Here is a 14924-nt window from a genome sequence, read left to right as displayed (position 1 = left end):
GAGTGGCGACTCTCATAGAGAGGCAGCTCCTGGGACAGAATCTGGGGCTCCTGAGGTTGTGCTCGGACTTGCAAGCCCTCACACAGGCAAGGACCTCAGGCGGTCAGTGTGAGTGTGGGAGATGGAAGAGGCACCCAGTATTCCAGCTAGGTGCCCGTCCATCAATGGTGTTCAGGGAGATCCACAGCGACCTCATGTTGGCGCAACAGCTGCCTATAGACTCTGCGGGCTCCTCTCAGGGCACTCTGGATGACGGCAGTAACTCCTCCACCTTCTGCCAGTGACCTTGGCATCTAATGAGGTTGTGATGACTGGGAAGATGCCAGTCGTGGCACTGGCCACTCCCTCCCAGGCTGGGCCAGCACAGGCTCCACTGGCTAGAGGACGACCGCCAAGGTTATCAAGGCCAACAAGACAGCAGAGTCAGCAGGCTGCCTCCAATGCCGGTGCCAGCGAGGGGGAGCAGCTAGGCATAGCACCCGCACACGTAAGTTAAAGGCACCATGAGCACAAAAGGGACAGGTAACAGGCAATTTTATGTTCATTTATGTTTACCTTATCTATCCTGGGAATGAAGACCAGAGAAGTTTATGTAAATAGTTTGGAATTGTCAAAATGAGATCAATTTTGTTTTTGTCGTCATGGCCTGCGTATGCTTCACCTTTTTATTTTATTGGTGCGGGGTACGCCAGTGTGTAATGCTGGATGTAAGTACAGCATGATGCAGCGTGATTTTCTGACTCCACCATTGGTGGCCGTGCCTTCAGCTACCTAGGCCTTATAAGCTCTGGAATTCCCTCCCTAAATCTCTCCACCTCTCTCCTCCTTTATGATGCTCTTTGAAACCTATTCTTTGATAAGCTTTTGGCCAATTGATCAATGTCAACTTACATGATACAATGTCAAATATTTGGCTGATTATGCTCCTTTGGAGTGCACTGTGATGATTCACTGTGATATAAATATAATTTGTTGTTGATATGATGGTGCAAATGGGGTCTGTCTAGGGAAGAGATATTAGAGACACATGTGTAAACATTCATTAGAAAAGGGTGGGGGACAACTAATGTGCCTTCCTATTTTTAAGAAGGGCGATATAACAAACTATAGGACCAGTTAATTTAATAACTTGTGTTTAATGCGATGGAAAAATAGTGATGTAGTAGGAAACCATCTCAAAATCAGAAATCTAATAAGAAGTAGTGAGTATTGGGGAGGGGGGGGGGCACATTTCCATTTTTTCTCATTCAAGGGGCCAATGAGCAGATTTCAGAAAGTTACATGAACTTCAAAAAAAAGTCGAGTATGAAGAAAAGAAACAACTTGCTGAGCAAAAATGAAGCAATGTCAGTAATAAATTGATAATTTAAAAATAGAGTAATTAATAAATAATAATAATAAAAATGGCCATTAGAGTGTAAGAGAGGGTGAGAGTGTGCATGCCCAGCTCACTCCCAGTCCCGGTGTTCATTCACTCACCTCACCCAGTGAGAGTGTGTGTTGGTGTGTCGGGGTGAGGGTGACTGAGAATCACGAGATTGAGAGTGAGCCAGACACACACACATTCACTCCCTCCCTCTCTTTCACACACACACTCACTCACTCTCTCCCTCTCTGACACACACTCACTCTCTCCCACACACACTCACTCATTCATTCTCACACACACAGTCACTCACTCCCTCCCACTCTCCCTCTATCTCTCTCACACACACTCACTCGCTCTCTCCCTCTCTCTCACACACTCACTCACTCTCACAAACACACAGGCACACACTCAACACACACTTTCTCTCATATACATACTTTCTCCCTCTCTCACACATACACACACACTCACTCACTCTCTAGCTCTCTCTAACACACACACGCACACACTCTCCCTTTTTCTCTCACACACACTCCCTCTCTCTCACACACACACACTCTCTCCCTCTCGCACTCACTTACTCACTCCCTCTCCCTCACACGCTCACTTACTTACTCTCTCCCTCTCTCACACACACTCTTCCCCTCTCTCACACACACACTCACTGTCCCTCTCTCTCACACACACACTCACTGTCCCTCTCTCTCACACACACACTCACTCTCTCCCTCTCTCACATACATTCACTCACTCTCACAAACACACACAGGCACACACTTTCTCTCATATACATACTTTCTCCCTCTCTCACACATACACACACACTCACTCACTCTCTAGCTCTCTCTAACACACACATGCACACACTCTCCCTCTTTCTCTCACACACACTCCCTCTCTCACACACACACACTCTCTCCCTCTCTCTCACACACTCATTTACTTACTCTCTCCCTCTCTCACACACACACACTCTCCCTCTCTCAAATGCACACACTCTCCCTCTCTCACACACACACTCTCCCTCTTTCTCTCTCACACACATACTCTCTCCCTCTCTCACACACAAAAACTCACTCTTCCCTCTCTCATACACACCCACATACTCACTCTCTCCTTCCTCAACACACACTCACTCACTCACTCACCCTCTCCCTCTTTCACATACTGTCTGCCCGATAGTGAATCTCTTTACACCCCCACCTGGGCCCCGCAGTCTCTCTCCCCACCTCCCCAGCCCAGCAGCCTCTCTCTCTCTCCCCTTGGGCCCTGCAACACCTTCACTCCCCAGGCCCTGCAACACCTTCACCCCCTGGGCCCGCAGCACCTTCACTCCCCAGGCCCTGCAACACCTTCACTCCCCGGGCCCTGCAACACCTTCACTCCCCAGGCCCTGCAACACCTTCACCCCCTGGGCCCCGCAGCACCTTCACTCCCCGGGCCCTGCAACACCTTCACCCCCTGGGCCCCGCAGCACCTTCACTCCCTGGGCCCTGCAACACCTTCACCCCCCGGGCCCTGCAGCACCTTCACTCCCCGGGCCCTGCAACACCTTCACCCCCCGGGCCCTGCAGCACCTTCACTCCCCAGGCCCTGCAACACCTTCACTCCCCGGGCCCTGCAACACCTTCACTCCCCAGGCCCTGCAACACCTTCACCCCCTGGGCCCCGCAGCACCTTCACTCCCCGGGCCCTGCAACACCTTCACCCCCTGGGCCCCGCAGCACCTTCACTCCCTGGGCCCTGCAACACCTTCACCCCCCGGGCCCTGCAGCACCTTCACTCCCCGGGCCCTGCAACACCTTCACCCCCCGGGCCCTGCAGCACCTTCACTCTCCGGGCCCTGCAGCACCTTCACCCCCCAGGCCCTGCAACACCTTCACCCCCCGGGCCCTGCAGCACCTTCACCCCCCAGGCCCTGCAACACCTTCACTCCCCGGGCCCTGCAACACCTTCACCCCCCGGGCCCTGCAGCACCTTCACCCCCCCAGGCCCTGCAACACCTTCACTCCCCGGGCCCTGCAACACCTTCACTCCCTGGGCCCCGCAGCACCTTCACTCCCCGGGCCCCGCAACACCTTCACTCCCCGGGCCCTGCAACACCTTCACTCCCTGGGCCCCGCAGCACCTTCACTCCCCGGGCCCTGCAACACCTTCACTCCCCAGGCCCTGCAACACCTTCTCTCCCCCTGGGCCCTGCAACACCTTCACTCCTCGGGCCCTGCAACACCTTCACTCCCCGGGCCCTGCAACACCTTCTCTCCCCCTGGGCCCTGCAACACCTTCACTCCTCGGGCCCTGCAACACCTTCACTCCCCGGGCCCTGCAACACCTTCACTCCCCGGGCCCTGCAACACCTTCTCTCCCCCTGGGCCCTGCAACACCTTCACTCCTCGGGCCCTGCAACACCTTCACTCCCCGGGCCCTGCAACACCTTCACTCCCCGGGCCCTGCAACACCTTCACTCCCTGGGCCCTGCAGCACCTTCACTCCCCGGGCCCTGCAACACCTTCACTCCCCGGGCCCTGCAACACCTTCTCTCCCCCTGGGCCCTGCAACACCTTCACTCCTCGGGCCCTGCAACAACTTCACTCCCCGGGCCCTGCAACACCTTCACTCCCTGGGCCCTGCAGCACCTTCACTCCCCGGGCCCTGAGGCACCCTCACTCCCCGGGCCCTGCAGCACCTTCACTCCCCGGGCCCTGAGGCACCCTCACCCCCCAGGCCCTGCAACACCTTCACCCCCCGGGGCCCTGCAGCACCTTCACTCCCTGGGCCCTGAGGCACCCTCACCCCCTGGGCCCTGCAGCACCTTCACTCCCCCCCGGGCCCTGCAGCACCTTCACCCCCCGAGCCCTGCAACACCTTCACTCCCCGGGCCCTGCAACACCTTCACCCCCCCCGGGCCCTGCAACACCTTCACTCCCCGGGCCCTGCAACACCTTCACCCCCCGGGCCCTGCAACACCTTCACTCCCCGGGCCCTGCAACACCTTCACTCCCTGGGCCCTGCAGCACCTTCACTCCCCGGGCCCTGCAGCACCTTCACCCCCCGGGCCCTGCAACACCTTCACTCCCCGAGCCCTGCAGTACCTTCACCCCCCAGGCCCTACAGCACCTTCACTCCCCGGGCCCTGCAGCTCCTTCTCTCTCTTTTCCCCCCCCCAGCTGAAATCCTCTCTCTCTTCCCAGCACACATCACCAGTGAGCCAAAAAGCAGTAAACACAGGAGAGTAACGGCCTGTGATTGGAGCGACATCCCCTTGCAGAATCTTCAACTTCACTAACTCGTCCGACCGGCATTTTGAACAGTGGCTCAAAGGGCTGCATAGAATGTCTTCGGGGGCCACAATCCAGTCTGTGGGCCGCAGGCAGGACAATCCTGATGTAGATGGAAAATAGTTGGATTTTCAAAAGGCTTTTGATAAAGTGCTGCATAGTAGACTCATGATTGAGGTCATGTGGAGCTAGTGGGACAAGTCGCAGAGTGGATAGCCAGCTGACTACAAAACAGGAAATGTTTGGGGTTTAAGGGCAGTTACTCAGACTGACAAAATGTGGGAGGCGGGTGTTTCACAAGGATCGGTGCTGGGAACTCTGTTGTTCACCGTTTACATCAATGATTTAGACTCGGGAATTGGGAGAACAATTTCAAAATTTGCAGATGATGCCAAATTGGAGAGAGGGGTCGGGGCACTGTGTAATGAATACTGGGGCAGACCACGATGAAAAGCAATTGGATGTGAATAAACTGGCAGAATGGGCATGTGATTGGCAAATGAATGTCAGCATAGATTGGCTGAGGTGATACATTTTGGTACAAAGCATAAGGAGGCTGATTACTGCTTGGATAAAAAGTTTAAATGGAGTACAGGGGCAGAGCGATCTAGGGGTACAGGTACACAAATCACTAGAAGTAGCCTTGTAGGTCAATAAGGCCGTGAAAATACAAGCACCGGGGTTCATTTCTAGTGGAATAGAATTGAAAAGCAGAGAAACTGTTAAACTTGTGTAGGACCATGAATATACCACAGTTGGGGTGGGATTGTCCACCCCACCTGCTGCCGGGATCGTCTGGTCCCACCAAAAGGCAATGGGCATTTGGCTGGGCTGCCGAATCTCCCACACCGGGGCCCACCACAGCGGGTCCAGAAAATCCCGGCCTTAGAATGCAATCCTGGTCTCCGTATTATGAAGAGGGTATGAAAGCAATGGAAAAGGTGCGCAAAAAGATTCACACTGATGATACCAGAACTGAATGGAGATACTTATTAGGAAAGATTGAAGGAGCTGGGACCCTTTTCTCTAGAAAATTAAAGAGTAAGGGGCAGGCTGATAGAGGCTTTTACAATTATGAAGAGATTGGATAGACATAGGGAAGATATTTCCATTCGTGGGAGAGACCAAAACTAGTGTCCATAAATATAAAAGATGTTACCAGTAAATCCAATAAGGAATTCAAGAGAAGTTTCACTACCCAGAGAGTGATTAGAAGATAGGATTTGCCACCACATGGAATAGCTCAGGTGAATAATATAGATGCACTTAAGGGGAAGCTAGTTAAGCACATTAAAGAAAATGGAACAGAAAAATGTGTTGATAGGGGAAATGAAGTAAAGTGGGAGGAGGCTCAAGTAGAGCATAATATCTGCATAGACAAGTTGAGCAGGATGGCTAGTTCCTGTCCTGATTTTGTGTAACTTTATTTGAGATGAACTCCATTTGCAGGGATAAAATGGGCGAAATTGGGCCACATAGCGCCTGTTTTTAGGCCTGTAAGGCTCAAAAATGAGTCTGCCGTCTAATGGAAAGTGCACAGGACACCATTTTGGTAAAGGGGTTTGTGTTGAACACCTAATGACTGCTGGCAGTATGCAGAGCCAGCAGATGATGATGTCAATCGGTGTGTAATGTTGGTTTGACAGACACCATGCTGCCATTTTCCAATTCCACACTTCAGCTTGTGTTAACCTCTCACAGCTGAACACGATGCTAAATGGAATGAAGGGCACCTTTCCTTATCCCATAAAAAGATCATCAACTACTTACCGTTTAGTTGCTGGGTTATTTCTTTTGCTATTGTAATTATGCAGATTTGGCATCTTTCCAATATTTGCCTAAAGTTTGAATACCCAAGAGTGATTCACCTGATGGCTCTTGAACCAGGTTTTTGGTCATTTAAGATCTTGTGATGGAACACAAAGTTGCTTCCAGATTTGTGTGGTCTCGTTGGGCTTTCTCTGTGAATTGAACATGATCAGGAGAATGAGGAGAGGTCATGCAGAGCAGGACAAGCTTTTAGAAGAGGGAGGAAGAGGAAGGGGTAAAGGACTCTCAGCAGGGGGCCATCTCCACAGATGGTCTTCTGGGAGCAATTCTATCAACTGAACGTTATTGAAGAGAAATTGTATAAGACATCATAAGTGTGTGAGCTTGTGACAAAACATATGAAATCAATGGTTGAGGACTGATTGACAAAAGATTGTTGGTAGGTTGGTGATAGGGGTGTAGTAAGTTGAAAGGTAAATGAAGCTAGTGATGCAGCTGATAGGATATACCATTTGAAGATTGAACTCACTTTGACTCGTGTTAGATCATTACACTTCTTCCTGCACCCCATCCATGTTCTTGGAGCAACATTTGCCCTCAACTGCTGTCATTTTCTGTCATTGTTTCCTGAGCATATGCCTGAAGGACCTCGTGCTCCACCCTTCTGAGGGCGCAGGATCTCTCTTCTCTCCACATCTTGCACCTCAAATGCATTGTCAGAACACTCTCTCACATTTTCAGACATTCCTCAATGTGCCACAACATAGAATCACCTTTTAAAGGGCTTCCATTGTTTCTTGCAGCCATGCTACATCTCCCCTTTAAGAGGTGCAGGCTGCCTTTAAAAGCAGCACTAGCCACTCATCATATCTTAGCCCTGCTGAAGAGTACAGCCAACAAACAGCGCTGGTAATGCTGGCTGCATGCAGCAAGCATGTAAAACAGTGGGCTGCATTAATTTAACTGGCTACATTGCAATAAACCGGTGTGGGTTAATCATGCACCACGACCCCAGTATCCATTTTCAGGTGTTGTCCAATTTGAGCTCTTAAAGAATTTACAATCAACGGTTTAATAGCTGTGTTATGTGGAAGGATTAAACAAGAGTTGGAATGAACTGGTGGCTAGAGAAAGCCATTATTGGGAAAAAGGTGGATCAGAGATTCAATTAAAATTAATTCCAAATCAGTCTGCGCAAAGCTGGAGTGTAACCACGTCAATACCATTTGGTTTAAGCCCTTTATCTTTGGCTGTGGGAAAACACCACTGGTTTCACAAAGTGCGCCCAGTGAGGAACTGACCTGTCTATGAGTCAGGCAGCGACTGAAAGCGTTGCCTGTCCTGCTGAGACATAGAGAAACCAGAGCTTACCTAAAAGAATGGACAGAGCACACACACACACACACACACACACACACACACATTCCCACCACCAATTTAACTGCTGACGCTCTCACCTCCAGCTGGGACTGGAGTTGGCTAATGCTTGTAAACTATTGCAAAATACACAGGCTTCAACCTTTAGACATTTCTCAGAAAGGGAAGGTCCAGGTGGTAAATTGACTGCCTAGCTAATAGATGTGAAGGCAAACCAGAAGAGAAATAGTATAGAAGGACATGGCGAAATAGAATTGAAATAGATTTCACTTTCGCAATTCAGGTGACTGCTCAAAAAGAAAGAATTTGCATTCATTTAGACCTTTTGCAGCCTTAGGACATCCCAAAGTGCTTAATGGACAATTAATTGCTTTAGACGTGTAGTCACTGTTGTAATGTAGGACATTTTGCACACAACAGCTGCAAACTATGATGTGACACTAGGAGGAGAAGGTGGCATAGTGGTAATGTCACTAGGCTAGTCATCCAGTGTCCCAGGCTAATGCTTCTGGGGGGCCACGGGCTCAAACCCCACCAGCTAGTTAACAAACCTGGAATAAAACTAATCTTGGTAATGGTGTACCATGAAACTGTCAGGATTATAAAGACCATCTGGTTCAGTTATGCCCTTTAGGGAAGGAAATCTGCTGTGCCTACCTGGCCTGGCCTACATGTGACTCCAGACCCACAGCAATGTGGCTGACTCTTAACTTGCCACTGAAATGTTCAGTTTAAGGGTGATTAAGGATGGGCAACAAATGCAGGCTTTGTCAGCAATGCCCACATCCCATGAAAAAAATATTTTAAAATGGCCAGGTAATCTGTTTTTAGTGATGTTGGCAGAGGGATAAATATCATTCAGGATACCAGGGAGAACTCCCTTGCTCTTCTTCAAATAGGGCATGGAATCTTTAATATCTACCTGAGAGGGCAGAAAGAACCTCAGTTTAACATCTCATCTGAAAGACAGCACCTCTGACAGTTCAGCACTCCCTCAGTACTGCACTGGGAGCATCAGCCTGAATTGTGTGCTCTGGAGTGGGACACGCACCCATAACTATTTGACCCAGAAGCGAGAGCACAACCTACTCAGCCACAGCTGACACTGTACTTTCCACTTGCTCTCAGTGCAAAAAAAAAATCTTCCAAAGCAAGTTAGCAGTTCTTCCAATCTGAAACTAGAGATTAACGTGCAATGTATCTGGAATGGCAGTCTCCCAAAAATCAATGACCTTTTTTACTATTGGACTATGTGTTAGAGTTACAGAATAGGATATCCACAGCATCTTCCCACGGGGAGGAATTATAATCAGTGCACTTTACGTATAAGCGTTTAATGTACAAAAATGTTGCTGCCTGTGCAATTTTTACACTGGTCTTAGCCCATTTACTACTGAATCTTGGCTATTGGAAGTCCCCAACTTATTACAACTATTTTTATTGCTCTTTATTTTTGGCTTCCATGTTTTAGACAGTTCTCAATAGGTGAACCTTCTCTGTTTATATCCCAGGGTGTTTGCACATGTTCTAACATCTAGTTAACTTTCATATTGGAAGGGGTTAGATCAAATACAGTCCCCATTACATTTCATGATGTAGTGGGCTGAGATACAGGGTAAAGTTCCCTCTATATTCACAGATGTAGGGGGCTAGATACAGGGAAAAGCACTCTCTATATTCACAGATACAGTGATGGGGTTAAATACGGGGTAAAGTTTCTCCCCATATATCCAGGTAAAGTCAGGTAAGATACAAGGTAAAGTTCCCTCTACATTCCCAGTTGTAGGGAAATTTAGAGGCAGTGTAAAGTTCCTACAACCCCAGTTGAGGGAGAGATTAGATACACGTTAAGGTTTCCCCTATAATCCCAGTTGTAATGAGGATATAATACAGGATAAAGTTTCCTCTACAATCCCTAATCAGGACGCTAGATACAGAGTAAAACTCCTTCTACATTCCCAGTTGTATGGAAATTAGAAACATTGTTCTCTCTCTAGTTCCAAGTTTAGGGGGTTAGTTAGAGGGTAAATGTTGTTCTATGTTCCCAGTTGTAGGGGATTAGATACAGGGTAAAGTTCCCTTTACATTCCCAAGTGTAGGGGACAGTAGTGGTGGGAGGATTAGATAGTGTGAGCCAGTCTATCTTCAGTATGATAAAATAGAATCCATTCTCCTTTATCACTCTGCATGGCAGTTAAACAGCTCATTATCATTGATTGCCTTTGGACAGAGTACTGGCGAGCTATGACTTAATCCCGCCCAGATCAGCTAGAATAGCTGGGAAGGGGCCTCTCTGAGAATCCCAGGGAAGACTCGTGTATTGGAAATGGTCCCATTTGGCCAGCAGATTGCACTGGTAACAGACAACGATAATGAAGCTCATTAGATTGATAGGAATCTGCAGTCTCTGGTCTCTGGTCTCTGATCCAAATCAGTCACTGGTGACTGAGTCAGTCTAAACATCCAGGACTAATTAAAGGCGTCTAGGATTCTCCATTAACTCAGAGCAGGACAGAGTCACCTTGGATGAGTATGCACCAACTCCAGACCTGCAGCACTTATTGAACAGAAGGCCTCAGATTAATGAATGCACAAATTCAAAGTTCAGGCCACAGTGGGGAAACATGGTAACGTCATTCTGCTGTGAATTGACACTAGTCTGACTGCTTTGGCTCACAAACAATTTTTCACTCTGTTCCCAATTGCTCCCAGTAAATTCATCTATACCCCTGACCAGATCCATAGTGTATTCCCCAATATTTTCTTAAAGGAGGGAGAATAGGAAATGTGGAAGACCAACAGGTTTTGGGTGTCCGAAAGGCAAGTACATGGGTACTAGAACCATTCGAAGAAGCTGATGGATTGTTGGCCTTTAACTTAATGGGATTGGAATACATAGAGATGCCTCAGTTGTGCAGTCTTATTGGTCTTGGGTGGGATACATTGCAGATACAACAGAATGAAACTTGGGTGTAAACGGGTTAAATTATCAGGAAAGGTTTCTTTCTCATATTGATGCTTTTGGGAGCTTGCTGTACGCAAGTGGCTGCCGCTTTTCCTGGATTTCAGGAAATGAAATGAACTTCAGCTGTACAGTGCTTTAGGATGACTGGAAACCTGAAAGCCACTGTAACAGCTATCATCTAACTGAATGGTAGAACAGGCCCAAAGGGCTGAATGGCCTCCTGTCCCAAAGGCCCCTGGTAGGATTGGCATATGTCAGTAAACAGCAAATTTTTGGCACCCAATTGGCCATTTTAAGCCTGAGTCTAGACATTGAGGATAGGATTTCAAGTTCACGACTTACTGGCAGCTAGGGGGGAGGTTGGGGGGTGTGGGGGGGAGGTGGGGGGGTGGGGGGTGGGTGAAGGGGAAATTGTGGTGCATAAAGTGGGAGGAGGCACCCAGTAACGTGCAGGAAACCCCAGAGGTTAATGCAGTGCTTCTGTCTGTCACTGGGTCTTTAACCCAGCCACTGCATCACTATATGATTTCTGGGTTTCCCAACCAATTAGCATCAGCAGGCATGATTACAACCTGCATGACAGAATTTCAGCTGCAGTATTTAAAAGGACAATCCCAACATGTAATTTGAAGGAGCTTGGAGCCTGGAGCCAAAGGGAAGGAAGTACTAGAGTGGAATTCAGAGGGTTACAGTGTCTCAGTTAAATGACACCTCCCTAGATGTGATGCTGAGGCTTGTGAGGAGCTGAGGGGAGATATTCTGTCCCCCAGTGATGAGAGGAGGAAGCCAGCTGGAGATACCAAGAAGCCATTGTTAATGGTGGAGTCAGCTGCTGGAGTGTAGCACTACACTCCTAGATACAATGCTGAAAGCTGTTCAATGGCCTAAGCAGGGCAGGTGAGGTGAAAACAATGCTACATGCAGCTACATCCTGCTAAATGTATCACACCGACCTCCTAACTCTGCCTTCTCAAGCCTAGTCCAGTGTATCACTCCTCACACCAACTTATCGTGTGGGTACATGCATCCCTCTCCCTATGTCCTCACATCCCTATCTGTCCACCCACCATTGTCACTCACTCTCATCCTTATGCAATTACATGCCTCTATCTCATCACCCTCAACAAATGTTCTCCATCCATTGGGTGAACACGCGCCATTTAGCCTTGGGGTCCAGGGGAAGCATCAGTAACACTCCTGGGATGAATAAACACAAAATCCAGTCTGTTAATCACAAGGCTAAAATGAGCAACTTTATGTGGCGACACAGGTTTCAGGCTTCTGCTGTGGTATTGGAAGGTGTCCCCACCCTTATGTACTTGGATTCTCTCCCAATCATACTTGATCTCTGCATTCGGGCATTTCTTCATGGCATATTCGATTGATTTGCAAGTTTCAGCCAGCATAGGCTGTATTGGGGTTAGAAGGTTGGCTTTGATGCTGAGAATTTTCTACAATCCTGGTATTTATTCAAATTCTTGTTGATTCTGGAGAACATGGTCAACCACATCTTGCAAATTACATGAGGCTCTGAATGCATCACAAGCATTGGTTTCTGAGGCATCCAACACATGTTTTGCTCCATTCATTCTTGGATCATGCTTAGTCAACATGATAATGCATTTCAGATCATTAGCTGTACATTTAGAAGCAATATTCTGAAGCTCCTTCTGTTGGTCTTCTTCCCTGGTAATTTTGGACAGTTGGATGACAGCTGGACACTCATAAGTCTCTTCCTTCTCTCCTTGCAGGAGAAGGGAGCACAGAACATGAGGGAGAGACAGAGAACGGGAGGTGACCCTTTAGCCATGTCACAACTAACAAATGCTAAGAAGGAGACACTGGAGATCAGTGGAGTCTCAACATGCCTGGCTGTTGGAGATGGAGAGAGGGGAGCCTCTGTGCTATATTATGACAGCCACACATATGTTGACTTGATGTTCACAGTGAATGAAATATGATCATGTGCATAATGATAACTTCAAACATTCTTACCTCCACAGTACTCATTCACATCCTTAATCTCCCACAAGCCTCCACACATCCCGCACAAGGTGCTCCAGCTGGCTGAACACAATGGCTCTACCTCAGAGGAAGCCATTCACTCTGGAGATGCACCATCACAGGGTTCATGGAGGCGATACTGCAGCTCAGATACTCACACCTCAGTGGGACCTGTAAGGAGGATATTTGGGTTTTCACCTGGTAACTCATGCCACACGAGTGAGCATGCGCAGGTGACTCTGCTCAGCTGGATCCAGATGTTGTACCTCACGATGAACAGGGCACTTCGGAAGCAGCAGCAGAGAATATGTGATATACTCGCAGACCTTTCAGCCACACTGTGCAGGCTTACAGGGAAATTGGAGGCGTCCATCTTAAGCATTGTTGTGTTATCCATTGTTGAATAAGCTTAAGGCTGGGATAGACAGATTTTTGGTCTCTCAGGGGATTAAGGGATATGGGGAGTGGGCAGGAAAATGGAGTTGAAACCCAAGATCAGCCACGATCATATTGAATGGCACAGCAGGCCCGATGGGCCATGTGGTCTACTCCTGCTCCTATTTCTTATGTTCTTGTGTTCCTGCATTAGTGGAAAGATGTCACAGGCTTTTACGATGATGTTTTTGTCCATGCAAAGACTAGCCGTATGCATGGATCATCAAGTGTGACAATCATATGGAGGCCTTGTCCAATGGTTTACACACTATGACTGCCACCTTAAATAGGACTTATGAAACCTTAACCTCAACCATTCATCGCCCCACTGATTTGCAAGGTAGTGCTCTCTGACTTATTGCTAACTGGGAAGCATAACTGGGCCATGACAGGGATTAAGGTGAAAGGTGACTTGAAACTGAGGACTCAGCTTAATGCACTTCTAGTGCACTGTCCCATTCCTCCATGGCCCAGGTCAGGATTCCGCACGCTGCCTCACGTCATAAAGGTCACGTCTGTCCCTGCACAGATGTAGATGGAAAAGACTTTGACAGGGCCCTCACAGGTTCCAAACCCCAGAGGTCATTGGTAAAGAGGAACTCAACAGTCGGAGAGCAGGGATGTGAGCAGCCTACCTCTACCTCTGCTGAAGCCATGGGGGTGCTGCACCATGTAGAAATGATAGGAGTGACATGGAGATGGACATTTTGTACAATGTCCTTTCTTCATTTGATGCACATTCTTGGTTGCTGGTTTACAAGCAGCCTTTTCAGTTGTTTGATAATGAATGGGAACACATGCCTTCAGGCCCCTCATTTATGCCTCTGTCTCCTCACCTTGCTTTCTCTGGCAAGTTCCAGGAAGCCCCAAAAACTCTCGGAGTCAAAGTTAAACTCCAAATCCACTCTAACTGACCAGTTGACATACGGAAATTGCCAACCCCTCTCTCATGAGGGGGCTGTGGCTCACAGCCCACCGTGCTGACGTTAAATGTAGAAGTCAGCTTCCCAAAGCGTTTGCATTTTTCCGGGATTTCACCCTCCGGCTGCATCCAAATACATCCATTCACCGGCATTAAAATTCTCCCTTTTGTAGGGATCAACTCTGAAGGATGGCAGTCTATTGAGAAAGTAAGGAACCCTTTCAATTGTATTGTGCTGAGAATATTGACAGCTCCAAATACAGGAAACAGGAAGACTTTATATTAGTTAATTCTCGGGATGTGGGTGTCATTGGTACGGCCAACCTTGGTGCCCCATGAGAAGGTGGCGCTGAGTGTTCTCCTTGAACCATGGTCCAAGGTGGCAAAGGTGCTCCCACAAAACTGTTGTAAAGGGAGCTCCTGGATTATGACCCAGTGACAAGGCAGGAATGGAAATATTTGGATGATGTGTGACTTGGATGGGAACTTGGAGATGCTGGTGTTCCCATGCATTTGCTGCCCTTGTCTTTCTAGAGGTCAAGGGTTTGGAAGATGCTGCTTAAGAAGCCTTGGCGAGTTGCTAGTGTAGATAGTGCACACTGCAGTCTCAGTGTGCCAGTGGGGAATCACATAAGGAGTTGATCCTTATTTCAGCCCACTCAGAGACTGGGGAGCACTGGCTGACATTCTTCTCTCAAACCCAGAGGTGCTGTAGCCAATTGTACAGCTGCTGTTGGTGCCCGAGGTTTTTTGGTGCTTAAGGAAGAAATGCTGGCCAGGACACTAGGCACCCTCTGTGGCACA

The sequence above is a fragment of the Cetorhinus maximus genome, chromosome 18 (genome assembly GCF_964194155.1).
Source record: "Cetorhinus maximus chromosome 18, sCetMax3.hap1.1, whole genome shotgun sequence".
Lineage (NCBI taxonomy): Eukaryota > Metazoa > Chordata > Chondrichthyes > Lamniformes > Cetorhinidae > Cetorhinus > Cetorhinus maximus.
Note: the sequence above shows the minus strand (reverse complement) of the source record.